Here is a 27,798-nt window from a genome sequence, read left to right as displayed (position 1 = left end):
TGGGGTGGTGGGAGGAGACTTGTGTCTTTGCTCTAGAACCTTTCAAAAAGTGGGTCCTTAAATGGGCTCGATTTATCTGTGTTTCTATGGACCGGTCCCCTGGACCAATGTGAGGAATTAATTTCCACTTTGAACCGGAACGATTGGAACATTAAGTTGACTTCCATTATCTCAATAGATTCGGTGGAATTCCTTGACCTGAGGATAATAGTGAGGGAAATCTCGATTGGGACCTCGCTTTTCCAAAAACCTACCTCGACGAACAGTATGTTACATTATCAAAGTTTCCATCCAAAACACATGAGAGATGGTATCCCCAAAGGACAATTCTTGAGGGTAAGGAGAAATTGCAGTGACAAACAGGAATTTAAATTGCATGCACGAGAGCTAACAACAAGATTTCAACAGAGGGGATACCCTAAGAAAGTTATTTTGGGGACTTACCAGCAGGCGGCAATGGCCAATAGAAAAGAACTCTACTCAAAAACGAAAAGATAAATCTAACTTTGTGAACCTGATCACCACGTATAATGAACAATGGAAAGATCTGTATGGGATATTAAAACAGAACTGGGATATCCTACTCAGCGATCAAAGACTACAAGCCCACATTCCCTCAGGACCCAGATTGGTGGCCCGTATGGCACGTAATATTAAGGACCTTGTAACCAGGAGCCATTTTAAAAGACCAACGCAAAAGGTGGGTAGTGGCTTTACTATATGTGGGACATTCCCTTGTGGATCTTGTTCAGTGTGCCCCTTCATGATTGCTGCAGATGTGTTGTCAATTTTCATCTATCCATTTAACATCAAAAGCAATCGATACTTCAATTGGCACACACGGAATTTAATTTATGTTCTTGTGTGTGGCTGCCCAAAAATCTATGTTGGGCAGACAACACAAGAACTTCGTCGAAGGGTGCAACAACATGTATCCAATATTTCAATAGCCAAGGTTGATAAATCAAAGGGTAAATCTTTGAGTTGCGTTGCAGCTCATTTTTTGGACCATCATTTAGGGCGACCCACTAGCCTGAGAGTAATTTTGGTTGACTTCGCTGTCTCTACTATTAGAGGCGGAGACATCACTAAAGATCTGTTACGTCGTGAATCCAAATGGATTTACGACCTACAAAGCTTGACTCCTCATGGAATGAATGAAGAATTATTCTCAGGTTTTTATAAGGATAAATGAATTTAATAATATCTCTCCTTTTTTTCATCCTTTTCTCCTTTTCACAGGCCTTCTGTCTCTATAGGAAGTCCCGCCTGCTATGAATATAATTGAACATCCAAAAATAGAAACATCTGCTGAGCATTCTTCAGAAAGACGCTACCTAATATATATATGATCTTTGGGCCTCAGTGCCTTGTTACCTTTGGCACTTGATTGTATAGAAGAACTTTGTGCCTGACCTTAGTTTGAAAAGAAACAAAAAAAACAAAATTTTTTTTTTGTATGCTAAAAAAATGTTTTTGCATGTGTAATCTTTGCTTGTGGATTTACCATGGATTTGGGTCACACAACACCTGGGTTTGCGATTTCTACAATATTGTAATACTGAAATTGTGTTCCATATCCATTGTATTGTATTGTGAAGCATTTCTGTGGTGGCTTGGCCCTGCATAGAGTTCATGGGCACTACACATTGCCTGTGTGCCTTGTGGGGGTCTTGATCGCTTTTTGCTAAAGTTCCTCCTAACATGAGAAAACAAAGTTATTCTATGTATATGTGATCACCACATTTTGGGTACAAGTATGGTTTATCTAATACTTCCCCAAAGCATGGTTTACTTGTGTAAAAAATTACTGTACAATATAAAAAACTAAATAGCATACGATGCATCTGGGCGCAGATATAGTATTCTAGTTTGATATGTTAGGCTACACTAGTTCTAGTTGACAGAGGTGATTTTTTTATACATGCATGCTTTTTGGAATAAATGTGACTGCTCCTTACTGAAGTGGTTTGGTTGCGGTCTTTTTGATTTAAATAGCTATCATATTCCCTAATGTCTTGTTAATTTTAGAGGACATTATGAATAACCAAAGAATAACAAAAGTGCATGGATGACCTTGTTTTTTTTTTTTTTAAACAAAACTTAGGGGTACTTTGCACGCTGCGACATCGCTACTGCGATATCGTCGGGATCAAATTGAAAGTGACGCACATCCGACGCCGGTAACGACGTCGCAACGTGTAAAGCCTAGATGCGCCGATAAACGATCGCAAAAGCGTCGAAAATCGGTGATCTGTGTAGTGTCGATCCTTTCCATAATATCGCTGCAGCGACAGGTACGATGTTATTCCTCGTTCCTGCGGCAGCACACATCTCTGTGTATGAAGCCGCAGGAGCGAGGAACATCTCCTTACCTGCCTCCAGCAGGTATGCAGAAGGAAGGAGGTGGGCGGGATGTTTACGTCCTGCTCATCTCCGCCCCTAGGCTTCTATTGGCCGCCTGCCATCGCAGAGCAGGTAAGTGCGTGTGAAGCTGCCGTAGTGATAGTGTTCGCAACGGCAGCTATCACAAAATATCGCATGTGCGACGGGGGCGGGTACTATCACGCTCGGCATCGCTAGCATCGGCTAGTGATGTCGCAGCGTGCAAAGTACCCCGTAGTGTTGCATTTAGACATGCTAGGTAGAATCTGTTACTGATGCATGTGCTGTGAGCGGGGTTAGGTAACAGGGACATATGTCTCCATTGCGCCTGCGAATGCATCTGTATTGTGCCTGCCCTTGAATATTTCACTCTAACTAGACGCTTGTGTCGTAATGCGCTTGCGCTGCCGCTGGCTAAATCCTCAGGGACTGCGCATGTGTGAATGGTCGCATAATAGCATGCTTAGAGCCTTCACTATACAGGAACGCAGCCGCTGCTATTTAACGCCAGGTGATGAGTGTGAGCCTTAAGCATGTATGGTCTATTTAAACAGCAGATTGGAACACAATACTACTGACTTTATACCTCTTTTGCCCTTGAAAAAGTCACCCAGGAGTGAGGATACGCGTCGGGAAAGGTGATCCCTTGATTTACCCCTGGACCATGGATCTAGCCTAGGGCTAGCTACTTTAACTAGTTATTTTCAACTTTCTGGCTTTATACATTTATGTGCATGATTTTTTGCCAGCACAGCATGGGGTTTTGCTAGATGGAGACATCCATATATTGCACTCTGTCCAGGCTTTTAATCATGGTCTATTATGACCATACTGCAAGCTGTAGTTAGGTGTTTGATTTACTGCAGCTATTTGGGTAAGATTTAAATACATCTTTCTTACTTTGTGCTTTACATTTCTCTTGTCTCTGCAAATCTCCTTTTTTTGCTATAATAGCCATTTCTTCTAATATCTGGGTCTGGTGTATACTTTGGATCACTTGGTCTTTTGTGTTCTTGTATGTTTTTTAAAATATTTTTAAATGTATTTTGTTGTTGTTATACCATTGGTGTTGTGTGACACAAATGTTTTTGAACCACAATAAATATATTTATTATTCTTGATTAACTATTTGCTTGGTGATTCCTCATTTATGCCACTTTCTTTTTCTTTTTGAATACCCTCCCCAATGTATGTTACAGGGCCCACCTGAGAGCCCTAAGAAGTCTGAGATTTGAGGACAGCCAGTGGCCCTTTCTACATTTGAAAAGAGGGCCACTGGAGCCCGTGGTGCTGGTGGAGGAGTAGGAGGAGGGCAAGGTCAACATCCCAACGGGCACATTGTAGCTGAACTTTTAAAGTGCTGTCACATTTGTCCCAAAAAAGGAGGTGTGAGACAGACACCAATATAATGTATAAAAGTTACAGCCCTTTCTAAACGAAACAGAAGGGAAAATGTAAAAACGAAACGTGTGAAAATATGTTAAAGTGGTTTTTTTGGGAGGTTGGGGCTTGATTTGACGTTTTATTACAGTTTTTAGGCACTAGAAACTGTTTCTTGGCAATTTCCCCTCTTTTACTTTGGTTTGAGAGCTGTTCTGGCGAATACGTAAACGCCACATGCTGCTCTGACCACGTTATTCAACGACACCAGAAATGCAGTCAGGCACCTTCTATAGGCTGTGCCCATACTGTTTCAGCCTTTCCCATCCATTTCAGCCTTTTCCTCAGTCACCACATGTCACAGACAGGTCCGACGTAAAATTATTCTGGTTTCCCATAGAATTGCATTGGGGGTCGATTATTTGCAAATACTCGAATAGCAGCGAGGTATTCGCCGGATATCCGTCGAAGCGAATAATAGGGTATTCGATCATCCCTAGTTACTACAAATACAGTCAACATGCCTCAGGCCAATGTTACAAATATCATGAACACACCATTACCACCGATAAAAAAATAATTTGTATTTGTTAATTTAGTTAAGGAACAAAGTCCAGATACAATGAATTTAACACATGACCCTTTTACTTTTCACTCTGGAAATTGTGTACAGCTTTTTGAGTGACAGTTGCATCTGAGCAGATAATCTCTGGGTGGGTATTCATATGGATCCCGCCCCCCTGCCACCTTTTCCTCCCTCTTTGGTAAGTATTATACAAACGATTCACTTTTTTGAAGGACCTGTGGTGAGGTCATACCCATGTGACCAGAAGGGGCGGGGCCTCAGCTAACAAAGCTGGATACCAGGTCACATGGGTATGACCTCACACAGGTCCTTCAAAAAAAGTGAATAGTTTGTATAATACCATAGAGAACAGAGAGAGGGAGGAACAATAGGTAGGGGGGCGGGAATCCACATGAATACCCACCCATTTATCTGCTCAGATGCAACTGTCACTCAAGAAGCTGCTGAATTTATAAACTTACTGCTATGTTAATAAAAGTAGACTTACATAAAAGATGAATCAACATTGATTGTACTGCATGGGATATAGATCCACAGTATTTATGTGAGGAGAATTGAACTATGAACGATAAATTATCTATAATGATTTTCATTTAACACAGGGAACCTCCTTCTCAAAGGTCCCTTATGTAGCTTGTTCTGTATATATTCTAGGTGGCAAAAAACAGAGTGCTGGCCTCCAGTGGTTCACACCAGTTTAAATGTTGAGTAAAGACACTAAGTGTATTTGAACAGTAAAATTTGGTGTTTGTACTGAACACAAAATGTTCAAAAAAATCAGTGTTGAAGTTCGGGTGCTTTAAGTATGGTGACTACTTGAACAATCATTGCTGTGCTTGGGTATACTCGTCCCAGAGTGAGCCGCATGCAGTGTATGAATGCCTCGCAGTGGGACTAAAAACAGCATTATTGGATGTAGTATGTACAAAAAAAAATACACTTTATCTCCCCCGAAAGTGCCCTATTTATGGCTGGCTGCATGTGGGTGGAGAGCCAAACTGCCCTATCTGTGACTACCAATGGGGTTCAGTTTAGACCCAGGTGCAGAAATGAACTTTATCTAAAGTTAAATGAACCTGCCGAATCCAAACTTCAAAGGGTCCGCTCATTTCTAATGCTAAGGCATTATACAGCAACATTGAACATAATCTGGCTCATAATTTGAGTCTTAAAGGACACATTTTGTCAACTAAGGGAACACAATATGCCCCACACAATTAATTTTGGTATTCACTGCTAAGTTTTGTTCCATCACATCATTATCTTACCTTCAACAGTACTATCTATCAATCATCAAATTAGAGGTACCACTATGGGCACAACTTGTTCGCCTTCTTTCTCTAACCTTTTTTTTGGGGTGGTGGGAAGATCTTTTTGTTTTTGGTGAGTATTTGTTTTACAGTAGTTATATTTTGTTTTCTGGAAGTGTAACACGTTGTGGCTGTTATAGAGAGGCACAGCCGTAACAAACAAAAATTAGTCCATGTAAAGAAAACGTGTGGCTTTCATTTTCAGCCAGAGAATTGCAAACAAACATGCAGCAGAAAAACACTTGCCCGTCTGGGCACTTACATATATTATCCCTGACTCACGATACCAGGGGGCTTGAATCTTCAGTCACTGGTCTTTAGTTTGCACCATCATGCATGTCCACCTCTCAACACAGCATGATACAGGCTTTCTGCCCCCCACTGAAGGATTTCTTCATTCTTTTGTGTGGCTGTAATTAGGCAAACTCCCTCAGCTGAGCAAGCTCAGCAGCTAAGCTGCTGCACCAATATCTCTCCAAGGTTAATTTTTGGGGTGAAATATATACTCTGTCCAATATAACGCCTGCCGGTTACATAACCCCCCCTTCTTTTCCAGACCAGAGGTCTGGGCATTTCGGGCCAACAAATAGTGAACTCTTGAGAATGCATCCACATTCCGCTGTGATCTCCCAGGCAATTCAGAGACATTCGTTCTGTTCCTGTAGAGGAATTGTTTATTATGCACCTGGCCTTGGGCCTCTTGTGCCCTCTACAGGTGCTCTCTGACAACAGGCAAAATTTTACCGTGTGTTTCTCCTAACTCAGGTATTAGTGGAAAAGTGAGAATTTCATCTTCTCCAGCTAAGACCTGCACTTGAAATTTAGTTACTGTCTCTTTCACTGGGGCTTATGTTTCCCCCCATAGCTTCCAAAACAAGTGTAAATCTCACTCCAATATCACTCTATTAATAAGGGCTTTTACCACTCCTATTTCATAATCCACTATCCCATGTGATGTCTGTATTTTCTAAAGAGCCACAAGATACACCCTGGTGTCACCATGGATAACTATCACACTTATGCCCCTGTCGGGTACGTGACACCTGGGTATGAGGCTACCATGTACTAGTGTCACAAGACTACCTGAGTCCAGTAGGGCTGTGACTAGAGATGAACGAACCTGCTCGATAAAGGCTCACCAATCTCAGGTTTGGTACGAGCCTGGGATTGTTTGTTCAGGCTAGGCAAACACGATTCCCTTCCCCAAAACTCGGTAATGTTTGTTTATGTTCGTTTGCCACCCCCAAACGCTAGCCATGTTTTCAAAAATGCTTTTTAATAGCATTTTCTGGATTTGTATACGATTGCGGTGCGGTTTGATGTGGGAATGTGTAAAATCCCTGGAGGAGGCAGGTAATCTGCACTGGGAGAAGGGTTTTGGCGCGTGGCAGCATTTTTTTTCCCCTAACTTTATTTGTGGATGTTCTTACTCTAATCACGGTGAAGGAAACATTCTCAAGGTGATGGAGATAGGAAGCCAATCACAGGGGTACTTCTAAGTCACATGTCAGTGTGGATATAAATAGCAGCCATTTTGCCTCGGCATCATTTCGTGAATGTTGCTCAATTGAGAAGCTGCTGCTGGTAGATCATGAGATTAGGCGTTTAATGCTAGGCAGTTTAGCTACATAGGCCAGCGATCGTTTAGAGTAGGGAAAGGTGGTGGTGTGCCAGAAATCAGCACATGATATCATAGATATAGGGATGGCGGGTACTTATAGTACATCAGAAACAGTTTAGGCCAGTGATAGTTTACAATAGGGACGTGTACTGTAAAGAGAGGTGCTGTGTCACAAATCGGCACATGAAATCATAAAAATAGGGATTGCAGGTACTTGTAATGAGTGAAAAACAGTTGCCAGGCAGTGAGGCATCCAAATAGGTCTTGGTGCCTGCTCCAAATTATACAGGCTGAGGTCAGCACATTAATAGATATTGTTAGTATAGTCTGTACACACTGCATGTGGACAATTGTAATTGCATTAAGAAAAAATTCAAAAGACCGCTTGATTTAGCCACTGGAGCCATGTATTATTGGTGGTCCATAATAAAAATTGTTAGTACAGTTTACAATCTGCATGTTGGCAATTGTAATTGCGTTTACAAAAATTTAAAAAGACCGCTCTAGTTTTAGCCACTGTAGCCACATATTATTGGTAGTCTATAAAAAAAATTGTTAGTGCAGTATCTGCACACTGTGTCTTGCCAATTTAAATTGCCTTTAGAAAATTAAAAAAACAGCGCTCTGGGTATAACCACGTATTATTGGCGGTCCTAATGAAGTTTTTAGTGCAGTATCTAAAAAGCGTTTATTGACCCTTTTCTAGGTCTGCTGTAAATTATGCAATGAAATAAATGTATAGGTATTGGTAGTGGTACCTGCTGAGAAACTGCAATTTAACAATGTAAAACGGTGTTCTTCTAACTTTTAGTAACTACATTTATATTTTTTGTCAGGTGTCTGACAGGTGTGGTGGTAGGGTTGCGAAACATCTGTTTAAAAGGGGACGGTACATAAACCATGAGTGGTAAATCAGGACGAGGTTGTCGTAGAAAGGGGAATGTGCAGGAAGTTGGAGGTATACATGTGGGAAGTTCTGTTAAAGGTCTAGTGAGCAAACACCGGCTCAGCCTGTCCCAAGAGAAATGAGAACAACTTATGTTACTGAACAGCCTACTACACAGCCATACATAGATTCAACGTAGAAATGAGGCTTATCAACATCAGGCAGGGCTGCCACTAGGAATTTCAAAGCCCCATACTGGCAACATTTCGGGGCCCCCTTTAGGCTCCACCCCAGCTCCGCCTCCACCCTGCAAATCTTCCACAGTCCCACCGCCACTCTATGCTACAAATTCTGGTGACTGACCATCACCATACCATGCACGCCTGATTTTGGTTTGCAATGTATTCCTCCTGTTGGTAGCTGTTCAGATTCAGTTACCTCACCCCTTTCCACAGGCAATGCTAATTAAGCACCATTCTTGGATCTGGTCCGCCTTTATCAATGGTTGCTGTCTGGCACTGGGAGGGTCAGTTCTGATATAGTCCTGGTATGTGTAGAGCTTGCTCCACATGCTGGGACCTGGGCTGGTCTCTATCCACAATTGCCTTTTTTGCAACATGGAAGCGGCTATATACAGGTTACAGGTATGTGTGCTCCATTATGGTTCTGCTTTTAACTTTATCTAGGAGGCCGCATGGCACATGAAATACAGAATATAGAGTAGGACCCCTCTATTGAGATTTGCCGTGACGTTGGCAGGGGTGGCTCAAAAAATTGATCAATTATTTGCTAAAAATCTAATTTTTTTTATTATAGTACAGTTGGAATAAATCTGTGAATTTTCACTTTTTATATGATGCATGCCAATTTCAGATCGTGCTGGCTCCTTTTTCTCATAGATTCAACGTAGAAATGAGGCTTATCAACATCAGGCAGGGCTGCCACTAGGAATTTCAAAGCCCCATACTGGCAAAATTTCGGGGCCCCCTTTAGGCTCCACCCCAGCTCCGCCTCCACCCTGCAAATCTTCCACAGTCCCACCGCCACTCTTGGAAAAACTTCACTTCTGCACTACAACCTCACCAATAGCACATTAGCCATTCACATTGAACACCGTATCACACACACACCCATCAGATTTTGTTTTGGCCAAAAGATTTTTTTTTTTAAGCCTGCCTCCACGACAAGGTGGACTCTTTTGGCAGAGCCCTACTTTACTTTTTTTTAAATCTAAAATCTTTGGTATATTTATTTTTGCTATATCTATTTTTTTTTCTTGAAGGGAATGTGTCACAAACCATTTTTAAACTAATTGAAACCAAATTGTGATAATGCTGACTTATGGATTTAGACCTGACAACCCCTTTAAAGGGAATCTGTCACCAGGTTTTTAACACTTAATCTGAGCGCAGCATAACGTAGGGGAAGAGATCCTGATTCCAGTGATTGTCACTTATTGAGCTGGTTAGTGTAGTTTTGATAACATCACTGGTTAATCAGCAGGAGATTATCATTACAGGACTACTTGACATGCGGCAGCATATTCATGAGCTCTGTATAACTGCTAGATCTGCAGCAGAGAAAACATTGATTTTATCACAATGACAGCAAACAGCCCAGTAAGTGACACATCGCTGAAATCAGGTATGTGTATCTACATTATGCTGCTCTCAGATGGGGGAGGAAAAACCTGCTAATAGATTCCCTTTAAGGCTCATTCAGCAGTCGGTGAAAACCGGTCTACACTTGGACAGTTCATGGACTGGCCATGGGTCTCCTGACCTCAGCAGCCTCAGAGCATACAGTGCTGGCCAAAAGGATTCGATCTAGCAGCACGTCAGAGGTAAATAATTAAAATTTCACTTTTATTTCAGAAAAAAACTAAAAACCACATAGGTTAGATGAACATCCAGGGGGTGGTTAAAAAACGTCTTACGCATTTCAGGCCTTGGCTGCCCTTAGTCTTAGACACATAACAATCAAATAGGCCACAATATATACAAATGTACCCAGTTACTCTTTCAAACAGAAAAAAACCTACATTTCCAGTTTAGACGTGCACAGGTTGAATCACTCAGGCTGTTGAAAAAAAAAAAAAATCACAAAATGGGGAAATCTAATCCATAGCTCCCATACAGGCAGTTTGACCCTTCTAATAATTGTATTGGGTCTGTTTGTTCATTTTAACTTATATTTATTTATTATTGACGTATTGCATGAACTTATTTGTGATTCTAGTTTTTTATTTCGTATTTTTTATATTTTATTTTGTATTAATATTTTTATTAATATTTTTTCTTTTATTCTTTTATTTTCTATTTATTATGCCCTCAGCAAATAGAATTATAAGGCGATCGCCACAAAATAAATGAATAGAAATAATTATTAAAAAATAATCCTAAATTATCAACAGCTAGACTGAATACAACCCGACATAACAATCATGTTTCAACAGACAACATTTCAAGATATTTTTAGTTTGTTACTTCCAAAACAATTTGAGAAAAGATAGCTACATGTATAATTCTTATATTGAAAGCAATAACATCGCTAGTCTACCGCAAGGTTTGAAAATAACACCAGCATGACATTTTAAGTAACACTCTAATCATAAAACATAGAACGCCATATTGAGCATCATGTTAGATCCAAAAAAGTCACACCTTAGTTTAACACAACGTGTGTATAACCTCCAGCATAAACAGAACGGTGGTAATTCAAACTAGTAAATATACATAAGATCACTTCTAATGTTCATGCCGTTAGGCATACAAGAATTATACATTAGAATCCACTTGGCTTCTCTATCCCGCAAAAATGCGGAAGCAATCATCTCCTCTTCTGGGAGATGGAATCCGCTCAATGGCATTAATCCGAAGAGAGCTTACATCACCGCCATGCTCATAAAGGAAATGTCTTGATGCTCCAGACAAATTTCTGGAGGTAGAATTCAAAATATCGTAAAGGTGTTCACCTATGCGCTTTCTCAAGGTGCGACTTGTGCATCCTATGTACCGTTTTTGGCATCCATCACAGGTTATGGCATAGACGCAATAGTCAGTACCACAATTCAGGAAAGATTTGATATCATAATGTGCTCCAGTGCTCAAGCTGACGCTTTCCCTGATGCTATACATATATGGACATGTGCCGCATGATTTCTTGCCACATTTATACGAGCCACATGTAGGCAACCAGTTCCCTCCATTGATGCACATAGTCTTTTTTAAAAAGCAATCACTGGGGGAATCTATGCTACCAACTGTGGCCGCACGCTTTGATATGACCCGGCAGCCCATATCCAAAATGTTTTTGAGACTCTCATCAACATATAGGATGGGCAAATTCTTGCGAATGATATTTACAATTTTAGGAAAACTATCACTATATTGGGTAGAGAAAACCAAGATAAAGAGTAGTCATAAATGGAACATTCTCTAAATGGGCTATAGTCAGCAGTGGGGTGCCGCAGGGATCTGTGCTAGGACCAATTCTTTTTAATCTCTTTATTAATGACCTTGTGGATGGGATTGATAGTAAAGTGTCAGTCTTTGCTGATGACACCAAACTATGTAGGATATTAAAAACTGACCTTGATAGTATAATATTACAAAAAGATCTGGATAAGATGTCAGAATGGGCAGATACTTGGCAAATGAGATTTAATGTTGATAAATGTAAAGTAATGCACCTAGGACGGAGTAATCCTATAACTGCGTATACATTAAATGGAAGTAAACTCTGGACTACAGAACAGGAGAAGGACTTGGGTATTCTCATTACAAATAAGCTGAGCAGCAGCACTCAATGTCAAGCAGCAGCTGCTAAAGCAAACAAGATTCTAGGGTGTATAAAAAGAGAGATTAGATCCCGTGATCCCAACGTATTGTTACCCCTCTATAAATCACTTGTAAGGCCACATCTGGAATATGGGATTCAGTTTTGGGCTCCACATTTTAAAAAGGACATTCAGAAGTTAGAGTCAGTTCAAAGGCAGGCAACTAGACTACTACAAGGAATGGAAGGCCTCCGATATGATGAAAGGTTGAAAAAGTTAGATATGTTTAGCTTAGAAAAAAGACGTCTCAGAGGAGATCTCATTTATATGTATAAATACATGTGTGGTCAATATAAAGGACTGGCACATGACTTATTTCTTCCAAAGACAGTACTAAGGACCAGGGGGCATTCACTGCGAGTGGAAGAAAAGCGATTCCGACAGCTAAATAGGAAAGGGTTCTTTACAGTTAGAGCAGTCAGATTGTGGAATGCCCTACCACAAGAGGTAGTAATGGCAGATACTATAACAGCTTTCAAAAAAGGGCTGGATGATTTCCTCAGTACACACAACATTGTTGGTTATAAATGACTTTGTGACCAAATGTAGAACTGGTGGAGGAAGGTTGAACTAGATGGACCTAGGTCTTTTTTCAACCTTAGTAACTATGTAACTATGTAATATTATCATCATTTGATCCCTGAAAGTGGCTCACTTGTCACAAGTAATGTGTTCTTGGCTTAAGATCTACTCTCATTCTAGCCCTATCAATAAGAGCCTTACCATAACCCCTACTGGATAGTCTCCTATCAATACGCTTATATTCCTTGTTATAAGCAATTTGGGTACTGCAAGATCTTTTTGCCTTGGTGTATTCACTGGTGGGGATGTTTCTTACCACATGGTTCGGATGGTTACTGGTAGCATGTAAGATAGAATTGCCTGCTATGATCTTTCTATATAGCGCCGAGTTGACCCGGCTATTCGCAGGGTCCCCAGTTAAGGTCAGGTCAAGGAAGGAAATAGTTTCATGTTGGTGATTGGAAACAAATTTTAGATTTAAGTCATTTGAATTCAAATATCCGAACAATTCTGGTATGGTCGCCTCATGCCCCCTTCAGACAATCAAAATGTCGTCTATGAAGCGACCATACCAGAGAATATCAGAAGAAAAGGGATTCCAGATGTTGTAAATGTACTGTTTTACCCACCAATTCATATAGATGTTCGCAGATGAAGGTGAGAACCTGGCCCCCATGCTGCAACCACAGATCTGGATATAATATTGCTTAAAAAAACCAAAATAATTGTTTCTGAGCAAGAAGGAGGTAACATCTAGAATGAAATCCTGCAAGATTTCAGAGTAGGCAGTGCATGTTGACAGCTGTTCCTGGAGTGCAGTTATGGCAAGATCATGTGGGATGGAAGAATATAATGCAGTGACATCACTGTAAATCCAGGAATAGCTGTCCTTCCATTCGATGCCCTGCATTTTAACCAAGACATGTTGGGAATCCCTGATATAAGCAGGAGATAATTTCATAAGAGGCTGTAGCCTTTCATCGACCCATGCCCTAATATTCTCCAAGAACTGCCCAAAACTCATAAGGGCACCTTCCCTCCATCGTTTAGACCTATTGTGTCTGGGCTGGGTGCCCTCTTGGAGATGCTAAATATGTCGTTCTATGTTTTATAATTAGAGTGTTACTTAAAATGTCATGCTGGTGTTATTTTCAAACCTTGCGGTAGACTAGCGATGTTATTGCTTTCAATATAAGAATTATTCATGTAGCTATCTTTTCTCAAATTGTTTTGGAAGTAACAAACTAAAAATATCTTGAAGTGTTGTCTGTTGAAACATGATTGTTATGTCGGGTTGTATTCAGTCTAGCTGTTGATAATTTAGGATTATTTTTTAATAATTATTTCTATTCATTTATTTTGTGGCGATCGCCTTATAATTCTATTTGCTGGGGCGTGACCGGATGCTGAACTGAATGGACGTCTGAGACTTGTGCTCCCTGACCACTAACCTTAAAAGCGGCTCAAAGCAAGGCAATCAGACCGGAGGAGGCTGTAAATCACAGATAAGTGCAGCTGAAGTGCAGGGGAACAGATCGTTATAGACATGGTGCGGGGGAGGTAAAAGGGGCAGAAGCCAGGCAAAGTTTCTGTTGTTGAAGTGGCCGGTAATAGAATCCAAGATGGCCACCGTTGTTTGCCTCATGGAGGAGATGGCAGCACTGATAATAGTGATAGTGCGCATCAGCGTCCAGGACTGAGGAGCGGATCACAGCGTGATTCTCACACTCCTAATAGAGCCCCTTTATCATTAAACACACAGTGTTATGAGTCAGCTCTGCAGCCTCTGATCTTCTCTCCTGCTGGAGGTGTTAGCAGTCCTGAGTCTGCAGAATCACAGCCACCAAGCACAGCCCTGGTTAACCCTTCATGCTCACCTAATAAAAGCTACAACTCAGCCCCTGTCACTGAGGATATACTCAGATCTATGATGACAGAGCTGAAGCAAGCCATCCACGCAGATATAACCTTAGTCGTTACTACGCTTAACCCCTTCACCCCCGGCCACTAAAACACCCTAATGACCGGGCCATTTTTTGCAATTCTGACCAGTGTCACTTTGACAGGTTATAACTCTGGAACGCTTCAACGGATCCTGGTGATTCTGAGATTGTTTTTTCGTGACATATTGTACTTCATGTCAGTGGTAAATTTAGGCCAATATTTTTTGCGTTTATTTGTGAAAATTTAGGAAATTTGGCGAAAATTTTGAAAATTTCGCAATTTTCAAACTTTGAAAATTTATGCCCATAAATCTGAGAGATATGTCACACAAAATAGTTACTAAATAACATTTCCCACTTGTGTACTTTACATCAGCGCAATTTTCGAAACAAATTTTTTTTCCGTTAGGAAGTTAGAAGGGGTCAAAGGTCATCAGCAATTTCTCATTTTTCCAACAAAATTTACAAAATAATTTTTTTTAGGGACCACATTACATTTGAGGTGACTTTGAGAGGCCTAGGTGACAGAAAATACCCAAAAGTGACCCCATTCTAAAAACTACACCCCTCACACTGCTCAAAACCACATCCAATAAGTTTATTAACCCTTTAGGTGCTTCACAGGAACAAAAGCAATGTGGAAGGAAAAAATGAAAATTTTACTTTTTAACACAAAAATGTTACTTTAGCCATAAAATTTTCATTTTTACAAGGGAGAAAAGAGAAAGTACACAATACAATTTATTGTGCATGTTCTCCTGAGTACGCTGATACCCCATATGTGGTAAAAATCAATTGTTTGGGCGCACGGCAGAGCTCGGAAGGGAAGGAGCGCCATTTGAATTTTTGAACGCAAAATTAGCTGCACTCATTAGCGGACGCCATGTCGGGTTTGAAGACCCCCTGAGGTGCCTAACCAATGGAGCTCCCCCACAAGTGACCCCATTTTGGAAACTAGAGCCCTCAAATAATTTTTCTAGATGTTTGGTGAGCACTTTGAACCCCTGGGGGCTTCACAGAAGTTTATAGCGTTGAGCCGTGAAAAGAAATTTTTTTTTTTTTTACCACAAAACGGTTGCTTCAACTAGGTAGCTTTTTTTTTCACAAGGGTAACAGGAAAAAATGCACCATAAAATGTATTGTGCATTTTCTCCTGAGTACGCAGATACCTCATATGTGGTGGAAATCAAATGTTTGGACACACAGCAGTGCTCGGAAGGCAAGGAGCGCCATTTGAATTTTTGAGTGCAAAATTAGCTGCACCTGTTAGCGGACGCCATGTCGGGTTTGAAGACCCCCTGAGGTGCCTAAACAATGGAGTTCCCCCACAAGTGACCCCATTTTGGAAACTAGAGCCCTCAAATAATTGTTCTAGATGTTTGGTGAGCACTTTGAATACCTGGGGGCTTCACAGAAGTTTATAGCGTTGAGCCGTGAAAAGAAAAAAAAAATTTTTTTACAACAAAACGGTTGCTTCAACTAGGTAGCTTTTTTTTTCACAAGGGTAACAGGAAAAAATGCACCATAAAATATATTGTGCATTTTCTCCTGAGTACGCAGATACCTCATATGTGGTGGAAATCAAATGTTTGGACACACGGCAGTGCTCGGAAGGCAAGGAGCGCCATTTGAATTTTTGAGTGCAAAATTAGCTGCACTCATTAGCGGACGATACCTCATATGTGGTGGAAAGTAATTGTTTGGGCGCATGGCGGGGCTCAGAAGAGAAGGAGCGCCATTTGACAGCAAAATTGATTGGAATCATTAGCGGACACCATGTCACGTTTGGAGACCCCCTATGGTGCCTAAACAGTGGAGCTCCCCCACAAGTGACACCATTTTGGAAACTAGAGCCCTCAAATAATTTTTCTAGATGTTTGGTGAGCACTTTGAACACCTGGGGGCTTCACAGAAGTTTATAGCGTTGAGCCGTGAAAAGAAAAAAAAATTTTTTTACCACAAAACGGTTGCTTCAACTAGGTAGTTTTTTTTTCACAAGGCTATCAGGAAAAAATGCACCATAAAATGTATTGTGCATTTTCTCCTGAGTACGCAGATACCTCATATGTGGTGGAAAGTAATTGTTTGAGCGCATGGCGGGGCTCAGAAGAGAAGGAACGCCATTTGACTTTTCAAACGCACAAACGCAGTGCACTGATCGGCCGCTGCAGGACGCACGGTCGGATGCGATAAAAAAAGCGTCGGGGATACGTAAAAAAAAAAAGTCATGCCAAAAATTGACCATGGATGCAGATACGTTATGTGCATCCCTGATCAGCGCTTGGCGGGATGCACGGACGGATGCGATACAAAAAGCGTCGCAAATACGGAAAAAAGTCACGCCAAAAATTGAGCAGGGATGCCGATCCGTTATCTGCATCCCTAATCAGCGCTCGGCGGGACGCACGGACGGATGTGATACAAAAAGCGTCGTGAATACGGAAAAAAGTCACGCCAAAAATTGAGCAGGGATGCCGATCCGTTATCAGCATCCCTGATCAGCGCTTGGCAGGACGCACGGACGGATGAGGTGTAAAAATGGACAGGGGATACGGAAAAAAAAAAAAAAGTTATACTCACAGTACCCAGAGGACTAGCAGGAGGATCACTGACCAGAAGAGCTGCAGAGGAACAGATGGCAGAGAGATGGACAGCTTTACAGGAGCAGCAGGCAGATCAGCAGAATGCCCAGGAAGGACCCAGCGATGGACGCAGATGTGATCAGGCCGGTGAAGACAGGTAAGAGGACGTCGGGGGAGAGCAGAAGGGGAGAGGGGGGGGTGAGAGCAGAGGGGGGGTGGAGAGCAGAGGGGGGGGAGAGCAGAGGGGGGGTGGAGTGCAGAGGGGGAGGGGGGAGAGCAGAGGGGGAGACCGGAGAGGGAGCTGCAGAAGCAGAATAGAGATAATGGGGGAGGCAGTCAGATCGCGGGGGGAGCAGATCGGGATGTCGGGGGGGGGGGGGGTTGGGGGGAGCAGATCGGGATGTCGAGGGGGGCAGATCGCGGGGGGGGCACGGCAGGGGCTATCACGGCAGCGCGCAGGGGCACCACGGGAGCGCGCACGGGCTGCAAAGTGAGCACAGTACTCACGTGCAGCAGCAGTGGTGACCTGAGCTACGGCGGCGGCAGCAGCAGCGGCGGTGGCGTGGTACCACAAGTACCAGCCACTGCACGCTGCAGACATGTTGGGGGAGGGCTCGCAGGCCAGCACAGGCCTGGGGAGGGCGGCCACCGGCAGATCAGACCGCCCCACTGCACACTGATTGGAGCGATTGCGCGTCATAGCACGATCGCTCCAATCAGTGCTGCAGGGGCTGGGGGCGGCATGTTTGAGGTCCACCTATGATATGCTGCAGCAGCTGCGGCATCTCATAGCTGGATCTCACAGGATCGCACTAATTCGGGCATTATTTTTGCCGAAATTAGTGCGATCGATGTGGTTGGCGGTTCAGATTTGAACAGCCAATCACATCGATCGTCGATAGGGGGTGGCGATGCCGCCCCCCCTGGGGTCAAGCAAAGGTCCCCTGCTGTAAGAAACAGCAGGGGACATCATTTGAAAGCCGTTGCTATGGCCACGGCAATCAAATGAAGTTTAGGCAGTAAAATTACGTCCCTGGTCGTTAAGTCACGTTAAAATAGGACGTAATTTTACTGCCCACGGTCGTGAAGGGGTTAATAAAGAAATCACGCAGATTGGTGACAGAACCTCACATATAGAGGGGAAACTGGAGGAGTACACCACAGTGCACAACCAGCTAGTAGATGCGCATAATGAGGCGGCCGATGAGATTATAGCCCTAAAACTGAAAATCGCGGACCTGGAAGACCGATCCAGACACAATAACTTACGTTTCAGAGGGATTCCTGAGAACGTGCCCGTGGACGCACTGACAGAGTTCCTAATGGACTTTTTTACAGCACTAGTGCCGTCAGCAGAGCAGAGGGATCTACTGATTGATAGGGTGCACCGGATCCCCAAACCCAAATCCGTTCCCAGCTCCGCACCACGGGACGTGACCGCCAGACTGCACTTCTATCATCTTAAAGAGGCAGTAACCAAGGCAGCGGCAGCAAACAAGCAAGAACTTCCAGAAAGATTCCAGAACATCCTGGTGTTCACTGACCTGTCTGCGGACACTCTGAATAGAAGGCGGGAATTCTCATCCGCAACCAAGATCCTGCGGGACAATAACATTACCTACCAATGGGGACACCCAGTAAAGCTCATCGTGATGAAAAATGGAGTCACACATGTCCTCGTGTCCCCCACAGAGGCTATGACCCTGCTCCAAGACTGGTCCCTGACATCTGTGGACGAAGACACCAGCTCCCCGCTAAAGAAGAGACCCCCGATGCTGAACAAGGAATGGTCCTGAATAGGGACACCTTCATGCCACTTTCTATTTTGATGCCACTCTTTGTTTTGATTGGCAGGTTAGAGGGGCACAAGAATAACGTTTAGTTTGTCTCTCGTTTTATTCTCACCCCCCCCCCCCCCGATACTGGATAGGGACGAATATCCAGTTGGTTCACGTAGAACTGGACTCTGAATTGCAACCCTTTGCTTCCCTTACCATTACCTTGTACTTGGTGACATATTGACTTTTGTTTTTCTTCTCTCATTACTATATCTGATGGTATTTAAAATTTCAACTACTAATGTGAAAGGTTTGAACAGCCCCTTTAAGAGATCATTATTGTGGAGAGAGGCCCAGACGCTTAAAGCAGACATATTATGTGTCCAAGAGACTCACCTAAACAGCGAGGATGCACATAGACTAAAACACCAACATTACCCCCACATCTATGCCTAACATGCAGTGAAAAAGAAAAGAGGCGTAACGATTGCGATAAAGGACACTATAGCGTTCCAGCTTATTGATAAAATCCTAGATGACAAGGGCAGATACGTGATACTTATATGCAATATCAATAATAAGACGTACACAATCACATCTATATACGCACCCAATTCAGGACAAATCACCTTTATTAGAGAACTCATGACCAAATTATCCAAAATAAAACAAGGATCGCTACTAATCTGCGGAGACTTCAATATCGTCCCGATCCCGAACATAGACAAATCCTGGTGCTCCAAGAAAACATCCCAGTCCCATGCGCTGTCCCAATGCCTCCTGTCAGAAGAATTGTATGACATGTGGAGGGTCCTTCACGCCTCCGAACGGGACTACACATTTTACTCACATCCACATAAAATATACTCCAGAATTGACCTAATAGTGGTGGATAAGTGGCTCCTGCAAAATATACAATCGGCTTAAATAGGGAACATAACCTGGTCAGACCATGCTCCTATGTCATGCCAAATAAGAGAGACATATAATAACCCAACATATTCCCCATGGAGAATTAATAACCACTTAATATCCTCAGATAGTATCAAATCCCAAATCAAAGACCTGTTATAGGAATATTTTGATATTAATAGCACCTCAGACATGTCCCCAACCACAGTGTGGTGCGCCCACAAGGCGTACATAAGAGGACGGCTAATACAGATAGCAGCACATTACAAAAAGCTAAGAATGCGACAGATAGAGGAACTTCACAAAAGTATAGCATCATTAGAGGATGCCCATAAAAACAGCCCATCACCCGCTATATACAAAGACCTACAAAAGGCAAGATACGATCTATACCAACTACTCCAATATAAACACGAGCACAACATGAGGAGAAGCAAAGCCAAATATTACTGGCAGGGAAACAAGGCGAGCAAAATACTAGCCAATAAATTCAAAGTGAGACTAACAAAGCAAAGCTCATATACAAGACACCCAAAAGAACAAAATATACAACCCTAAAGACATCGCCAACACCTTCGCCAAATACTACTCCTCACTCTACAATCTCAAAGACGACAACCTCACCCCACAACCCAGCGCTGAACTAATTAATAACTTCCTAACTAGTATATCACTACCCAAAATCCCAGAGGACAAACTGACGACAATAAACCAACCCATAAGCCAAATAGAAATCCAACAAGCCATCCAAACATCCAAGAATAAAAATCCCCAGGACAGGACGGGATAACTAACGAATACTTCAAGACATTTTATCAAATATTGTCCCCACACCTATTACTAGTCTTCCAGAATATATTTTAAAACAGGCCAAATACGAGATGAGATGCTACAGGCGACCATAGTCCCCCTCCCCAAACCAGGTAAAACACCCGACCAAACCAATAGCTTCAGGCCGATATCCCTACTGAATACCGACCTCAAGCTATACTCCAAAATCCTGGCAGGTAGTATCTCCAGTGTAATCCCCTCCCTGGTGCACAGAGACCAGGTTGGGTTTATCAAATCCAGACAGACACTGGATGGCACCAGACGGATGATTGACTTCATCAGTGTGGCGGGGAGAGGCCGGACGCCTTCTCTGCTCCTATCACTGGACGCGGAGAAGGCGTTCGATCGGGTGCATTGGGGCTATCTATTTGAGGTTCTAACGAGATTCGGATTTACTGGCAGCATTTTTAATGCAATTACTTTATTATACTCTCATCTATCAGCGTCAGTTTTTGTCTCTGGAATGATGTCGGACAAGTTCCCTGTCACGAATGGGACGAGACAAGGGTGTCCGCTATCGCCCCTCAAATTCGCCTTGGCGATTGAACCTTTAGCGGAAAAATTCAGATCTCACCCAGTAATATCAGGAATCCAGGTGGACAGGACAGAAGACAAAATAGGGCTGTTTGCGGACGATATCATTCTAGCGATAACAAACCCCACAGAGTCATTACCGGCAGCAATGCAAATAATTGATCTGTTCTCTAGAATCTCATATTATAAACTAAACACGTCTAAATGTCAGGTATTAAACCTAACCCCATCCACAACGTACCCCAAAAAATTCAAGAACAAGTACCCCTTCAATTGGAATAACGATAGTATTGAGTATCTAGGTATCCGGCTAACACTCTCGTCAGATAAAATGTTATCTCTGAATTATGAGTCCCTGAGGAGGAAAATCCAAGCTGACATATTAAGAATGAAGAAACACGAGCTATCGTGGATGTGCAGGATAGCATCAGTGAAGATGTTCATTCTCCCGCAGATATTGTATCTGTTCCGTAATCTCACCGTCATATTCCCAATGAAAATACTAAGAGAGATACAAGCGATCCTTTCCAAACATATTTGGCAGGGAAAACAGCCCAGAGTCCAGGCGGACACACTCTACACCCCTATAAGAAAGGGAGACCTGGGATACCCCTCAGTGGTCCGCTACTACAGAGCCGCATTATTCGAGCAGCTACGTTTCATGTGGAACAATGACGATGACCGGTACTGGATAACCATTGAGAAATATCTGATTGGAGCCACCAGTGCCACAACCTTTTTCCATGCACACCACACTTTAATCCCTGGTAGGAATTTTAACATATCCCCAACCATAGACGCGATTCTGGAGCTATGGAAGATGTTAACTAATAAATTAGGCCTTATACAAATCGCACTCCTTAAGGACCCCATAGAGACACTGGAGCATTGTATCCCTGACCTAAAGCTTAAAAAAACTGATTTTTGTGCACTCACCGTAAAATCGTTTTCTCTTAGCCATCATTGGGGGACACAGGACCATGGGTGTTATGCTGCTTATCTATAGGAGGACACTAAGTAGATGCAAAGATGTTAGCTCCTCCCCTGCAGTATACACCCCCTGGCTCAGCCAGGCTACTTCAGTTTTAGTACACAAACAGTAGGAGAACAAGTAAACGTGAGTGAATACTAGGGTGACCGGATCTCATAGGGGGGAAAAATGTCGGAATCTTGTTCGTCTGGACCCCACAAAACGATTCCCCTTTCCAGATATTGAGATAGCTAAAATTTGAGCTCGATCAAACGACGTTAACCCATGCCGCTCTTCGCTCAAAGTTGGAAAAAAATCCAAATTTTTGGCCAAAAAGCTGACATATGGAGCCATAACTCCAGAACGGTAAATAATAAAAACACGCTTAATATCTCAAAAGAAAGCTAATATTGTTCTTTTAAAATTTATATTTTATACATAATTGTTATTTTAAGTCAAACTGAGTTACAACAGCTTTTAGCCCCAAGAACGTGACCTGGTACCACTAGGAGCATACTTCGTATATTTTGTTATTAAGTGATAAATTTGGGGGTTTTTTGGCATATTTTTGAGTTTAATGTAGAAATAACAAAAAAACAAGTAAAACTGATAAGTCTAATGACATTTTTTATTTTAAAATATAAAAATGAGGTATATAATACATACAGAACAGACACAGTCACTGCGTGGCCCAAGATGGACAAAGGAAAATATGACACAGGTATCAGTGACAATCTAATACAAAAGCAGCTAACTCCAGAAGTAATTGCAAATGTTACTGCTGAATTCGAGACCAAATTAACTGAGAGCCACCTCAGAGATGACTACAAGGAGCTGTTGCAGTTGGTTCTCGTATTTGTTGGATCACTAGACGGTGATGTTGTGGGTTTTAGAACTCCAGGAGTCATTCATCACGCTAGGTGGATGGCCAAGGCTATTTACTGCTTAAAAATGTTCATTTTTCGTCAATTTAAGATGTCTAAAGAAGAAGAAAGTTCTGTGCGTTTTTTTCTGTCTCACTACTTTTTTGTTATGAGTATCCACTGAATACACATAACAAAAAAGTACTAAGACAGAAAAAAAACTAAGGCCCAACAGGGCAAAAAGGAGGGTGCTGTGTCCCCCAATGATGGCTAAGAGAAAACGATTTTACGGTGAGTACACAAAAATCCGTTTTTCTCTGATGCTTCATTGGGGGACACAGGACCATGGGACGTCCTAAAGCAGTCCATGAGTGGGTAAACAATAAACAACGCAACCCAAGGACTAGGAACCAGTCCCAGATAGCCAGGAGCACCTACTGAGATAGGTACTCCACTATCGTTTGCAGAATTTTCCTACCTAGATTCGCCTCAGCCAAAGCCTGGGTATGGACTCAGTAATGCTCTGAAACAGTATGTAGGCAAGACCAGGTCGCAGCCTTACACCTCTGTTCCACTGAAGCCTGATGCCTAATGCCTAATGGCCCAAGGGGCACCAACTGCTCGCGTGGAATGAGTCCGCAGCCCACTAGAAATGGGCTTGAGTTGCAAGCGGTAGACCTCATGGATCACAGAGCGAATCCAGCGAGCTAGCGTTGCCTATGAAGCTGCCTCTCCTTTCTTAGGCCTTTCAAGAATGATGAAAAAGGAGTCTATGTTCCTAAAGGGGCTGTCCTAGGTATGTAATATCTGAGAGCCCTCACAAGGTCTAGTGAATATAGAACCCTTTCCACCCCAAGCACTGGGTGTGGACAAAAGGAAGGCAGAACAATGTCCTCGTTCATATGAAACGGGGAAGTAACCTTCGGAAAAAAAATCCAGAAGGGTGCGTAGAACCACCTTGTCCTGATGAAAGATCAGAAAGGGTTCGCGGCAAGAGAGTGCTGCCAGTTCCGAAACTTGTCTGATGTACGTAATCGCCACTAAGAATGTTACCTTCCAGGAGAGAAGAGCAAGAGAAGATTCCTTAAGAGGTTCAAAAGGGGACCTCTGGATACCGTCCAAAACGAGAATTAGGTCCAATGGGTCCAGCGACCATTTATACAGGGAAACTAGATGGGAAACACCCTTGAAGACAGTCTTGACTTGCGGATTGCAAGCTAGGCGGTATTGATAGAATATCGAGAGAGATGAAACCTGCCCCTTAAGGGAGATGAGGGCCAACCCCTTTTGCAACCTGACTGCCAAAAAAAAAATAAAAAATCAAGAATTCTGGGGATCGCCAGAGGCATAGGTTGGACATTAGATTCCCTGCACTGGGAAAGGAAAAAGTTTTTCACGTACGGTGGTAAAAACAGGATGAAGGCCGGCTTTCGGGCACTGTACATGGTGGAGATGACCGCAGGAGAGAATCTCGCTCTTGTTAAAGTCCAGGTCTCAATGGCCAGGCCGTCAGCTTCAGGGCTCTGGAGTTCTGATGGGAAATGAGCCCTTGGGTCAGCAGGTCTGGGATGCTTACGAGGCACCATGAGCAATTGTACTAATTCAGCATACCACGCGCACCTGGGCTAGTCCGGTGCGATTAGTATCACCGGGACTCCTTCTGCCTTGATCTTCCTGATTACTCGCGGCAGCAGGGGCAGAGGCGAAAAAATGTAAGGCAGACTGAAACGACATCAGGAGACTAGAGCATCTGCGCCAATGGACTGTGGATCACGTGACCTGGCTAAGAACGCGGGTACCTTTGCGTTCAACCTTGAGGCCATTAGATCCACATCTGGTGTACTCCAGTGAGTGCAGATGTGTGGGAACACTTCTGGGTGGAGAGAACCACTCTCCGGCAGCCAGTCCTTGGCGACTTAGAAGGTCCGCTGCCCAGTTCTCTACTCCCGGTATGTGTAACGCTGAAAACACAGACCTCCGTCGATTCGGCCCAGGTGAGGATCCTGAGGACCTCGAGATAAGCTGTCTTGCTGCTGGTACCTCCCTGCCGATTGAGCTATGCCACAGCTGTTGCATTGTCCAATTGGAACCGAATCAAACGACCTGCTAGCAGAAAGGGGGAATGACCTGAGCGCGAGACGATCACGCTGATTTTCAGGATGATTTCTGGGAAGGGAAGACTCCTGGGGTGTCCAACGTCCCTAAGCAGTGTGGAGCCAGTACGCTGCTCCCCAGACTAAGAGGCTGACGTCCGTGGTCAGGAGTAGCCAGTCCACTTGGGGGAGAAAAACTCCTTCTCGATATGGAAGAGGACTGAAGCCACCAGCAAAGCGCATACCTGACTGAAGGTGTTAGGTGAAAGGTTCATCCAAGGAAAAAGGGCTCTTGTCCCAGGCAGCTAGAAGCGCAAGCTGCAGTGAACGGTGGTGTGGCTAAGCGAGCAGCACTGCCTCTGTAGCCGCCGCTATCCTACCTAGCACTCTCATACTGAATCGTATGGAGCGAGAGGAGTACGTAGAGGGCAGTGTACCGCTTGTTTTAGACCAGTCGCCTTGTCTTGAGGGGAAAATATCACGCCCCGAAGAGTGTCCAGGGACATGGCCAGGGAGGTGACGGATTTTGACGGGACCGGGGATGATTTGACTGGAGTCAGAAGCCGCCCTAAGCGGGATAGGGTGCCCACAGAGATCTGCAAGCTGGTTGAGCCCTTGATGAGGAGGTCATCCAAGCAAGGCAGAACAGCCACTCTCCTGGCATGAAGGGCATGCATAGCGGCCGCCATGACCTTAGTTAAGACCTTTGGTGCTGTGGCAGAGCCGAGGGTGGGGCCACAAATGAAAGAAAAAAAAAAAAAAAAGAAGTCCTGAACCGCGAAGCGGAGGGACTTTTGGTGAGTCTGAGCGATGGGTATGTGCAGGTACGCGTCCCTGATAGCTAGGGAGGCAAGGAATTCTCCTTCGACCATAAAGGTAATAATGGACCCAAGGAAGTCCATTCTGAATCTCCTTACGTGCACATGTTTGCTCAGGTGTTAGGAGGTCCAGGATGGGACGAACTGACCCGTCCTTTTTTGAGGACCACGAGAGGTTGGAATAGAAGGCCTTGAACCTCTCGCCGTCCGGTACATGTACCATCACCCCCGCCGTTTGGAGGGAGTGGATTGCTGAGGAGAAGGCCTCGTGGTGTTTTGGAGCCTTTGGGGGGGGGGGGGGGGAATTTGAGAGAAAAGACTGACCAGGGGATCCGGTCCAGAATTCAATGTGGTAACCGGAAGACACAAGGTATCACATGCAGAGTTTTGGTTGATTGCTGAAATAAGTCCATCGCAGCTTGATCGCTCGGGGAGGTTGAAACCAAGGAATTATCCCGGTACAAACATCATTCCCCTTCCTCCGGCTCCTCAGAGACCGCAGAACATGTGGGAGAACCCCATCTGTGTACCCCAGAGGGAGAGCCATGGGGGTCATGCCCTTTTTCTGATCTGCAACCGGTGAAGGGCTGATTCTTATCAGAAGGACCCTCTATAGAGGTGTCATCAGGCTGCGTTCTGTCCAGGGGCCCCGAGGGGTGTGAGGACGATGTTGCACCAGGTTCTGGGAACTGTGCCCATTCCGGGGGACTGGGAGCCGTAGGCTCTGGGCTGGCAACGGTTGCTGCGGTGGTGGCGGGGGGGGGGTAAGCTACAGGGGCACCGGACTCACAGAAGGAAGAGGTGCTATCATCCCCTAGTAGCTCATCGTCTTATAGATGTTGCTGTAGTTAAGCAGGGCATAAATCATGTGACTGCAGCCCCTGGCTGATGAGCCACAAACTGATTGTAATGAGGGAGCAATGCTCTGCATAGCTAATATGCAAGTGAAGCTATAACTCACCCAGAACACTGATAGCCCTCCCCCCCCTCCTCCTGTGTCACAGTTCCTGTGGGAAGGAGGATGTTGAATGTTTCACGAATTTCCATGTCATCCTTGGCCTGCTGTGCAGGGGCCATGCTAATCTTCTGTGTAGCTCTGCATTTGAGCATATGTGCTGCCAAAGCTAGCACCCTGTGTGAGGGGGGGCGTGGCTTATCGAGTGTTGGAGGGATGACAAGCTCTGACAAGAAGGCATGAGAAAAATGCTGCGGCTGCACTGAATCCTGGGAGCTCTCCCCTCCCCCCGCCACAGGTGGAATGCTATGTAGGAGTCTGCAATCACAGCCCATGTGCATCCAGTCAGTGCGACCTTTGCTCCAATTTCCTGTCAGGAAGCCAGTGTGCAGATTCTGATGCCTGCTGGCAGAACTTGTATCAACTCAGACCCTGCCAGAGGGAGTGAGGAAGTTTTCATCTGCTCTGGGGCTCTGGAAAAATCGGAATGATCTCACCTCAGCTCCTGTGGAGATGGTAGTCTGATGGAGATGGCAGTCTGATGCCTGGTCACACTTTGTGCAGAACTTGTATCAACTCAGAGCCTGCAAGAGGGGCTGAGGAAGTTTTCATCTGCTCTGGGCTCTGGAAAATCAGTGCCATGAGACCTGTCGTCCAGTGAGTAACAGCCCAGGATCCAGCGTCGCAGGAGGGGGAACAGGGAGGCGATACTCCGCGTTCCCGCCTGTTGATGGGTTTGGGAAATTGGTCCCCGAAGGAACCGTTGCCCTCTAAAAACAAAAAATTCTTGCTCACTCACTCCCCTACGAGATCCGCACAGTGATTGTACATATCATTGTGGCAACAAGACTCAAAATCGCAAGTTATTGGAAAACCCCACTTGCCCTGAGGAAGCCGCTCAGGCGGCGACACGCGTTGGCCTGCCTGCCCTGGGCATATTTCTGCTTTATTTCAGTGCCGGTCCTTCATTGCCATCATTGGTCATTTGGGG

At 44.0% G+C, this 27,798-nt stretch overlaps 1 protein-coding gene and 1 pseudogene across 4 annotated transcripts in view; both read right to left on the bottom strand.

The window, feature by feature from the left end:
* TEX10 (testis expressed 10) overlaps nucleotides 1-27,798 on the bottom strand; it is a 1,039,320-nt gene that overhangs the window by 212,173 nt on the left and 799,349 nt on the right. The window lies entirely within an intron of this gene.
* Nucleotides 26,870-26,983, bottom strand: LOC142244786 (U6 spliceosomal RNA; annotated as a pseudogene).

The sequence above is a fragment of the Anomaloglossus baeobatrachus genome, chromosome 6 (genome assembly GCF_048569485.1).
Source record: "Anomaloglossus baeobatrachus isolate aAnoBae1 chromosome 6, aAnoBae1.hap1, whole genome shotgun sequence".
Classification (NCBI taxonomy): domain Eukaryota; kingdom Metazoa; phylum Chordata; class Amphibia; order Anura; family Aromobatidae; genus Anomaloglossus; species Anomaloglossus baeobatrachus.
The sequence above is the reverse complement of the archived record's forward strand: the minus strand, read 5'-3'. Positions and strand labels throughout refer to the sequence as shown.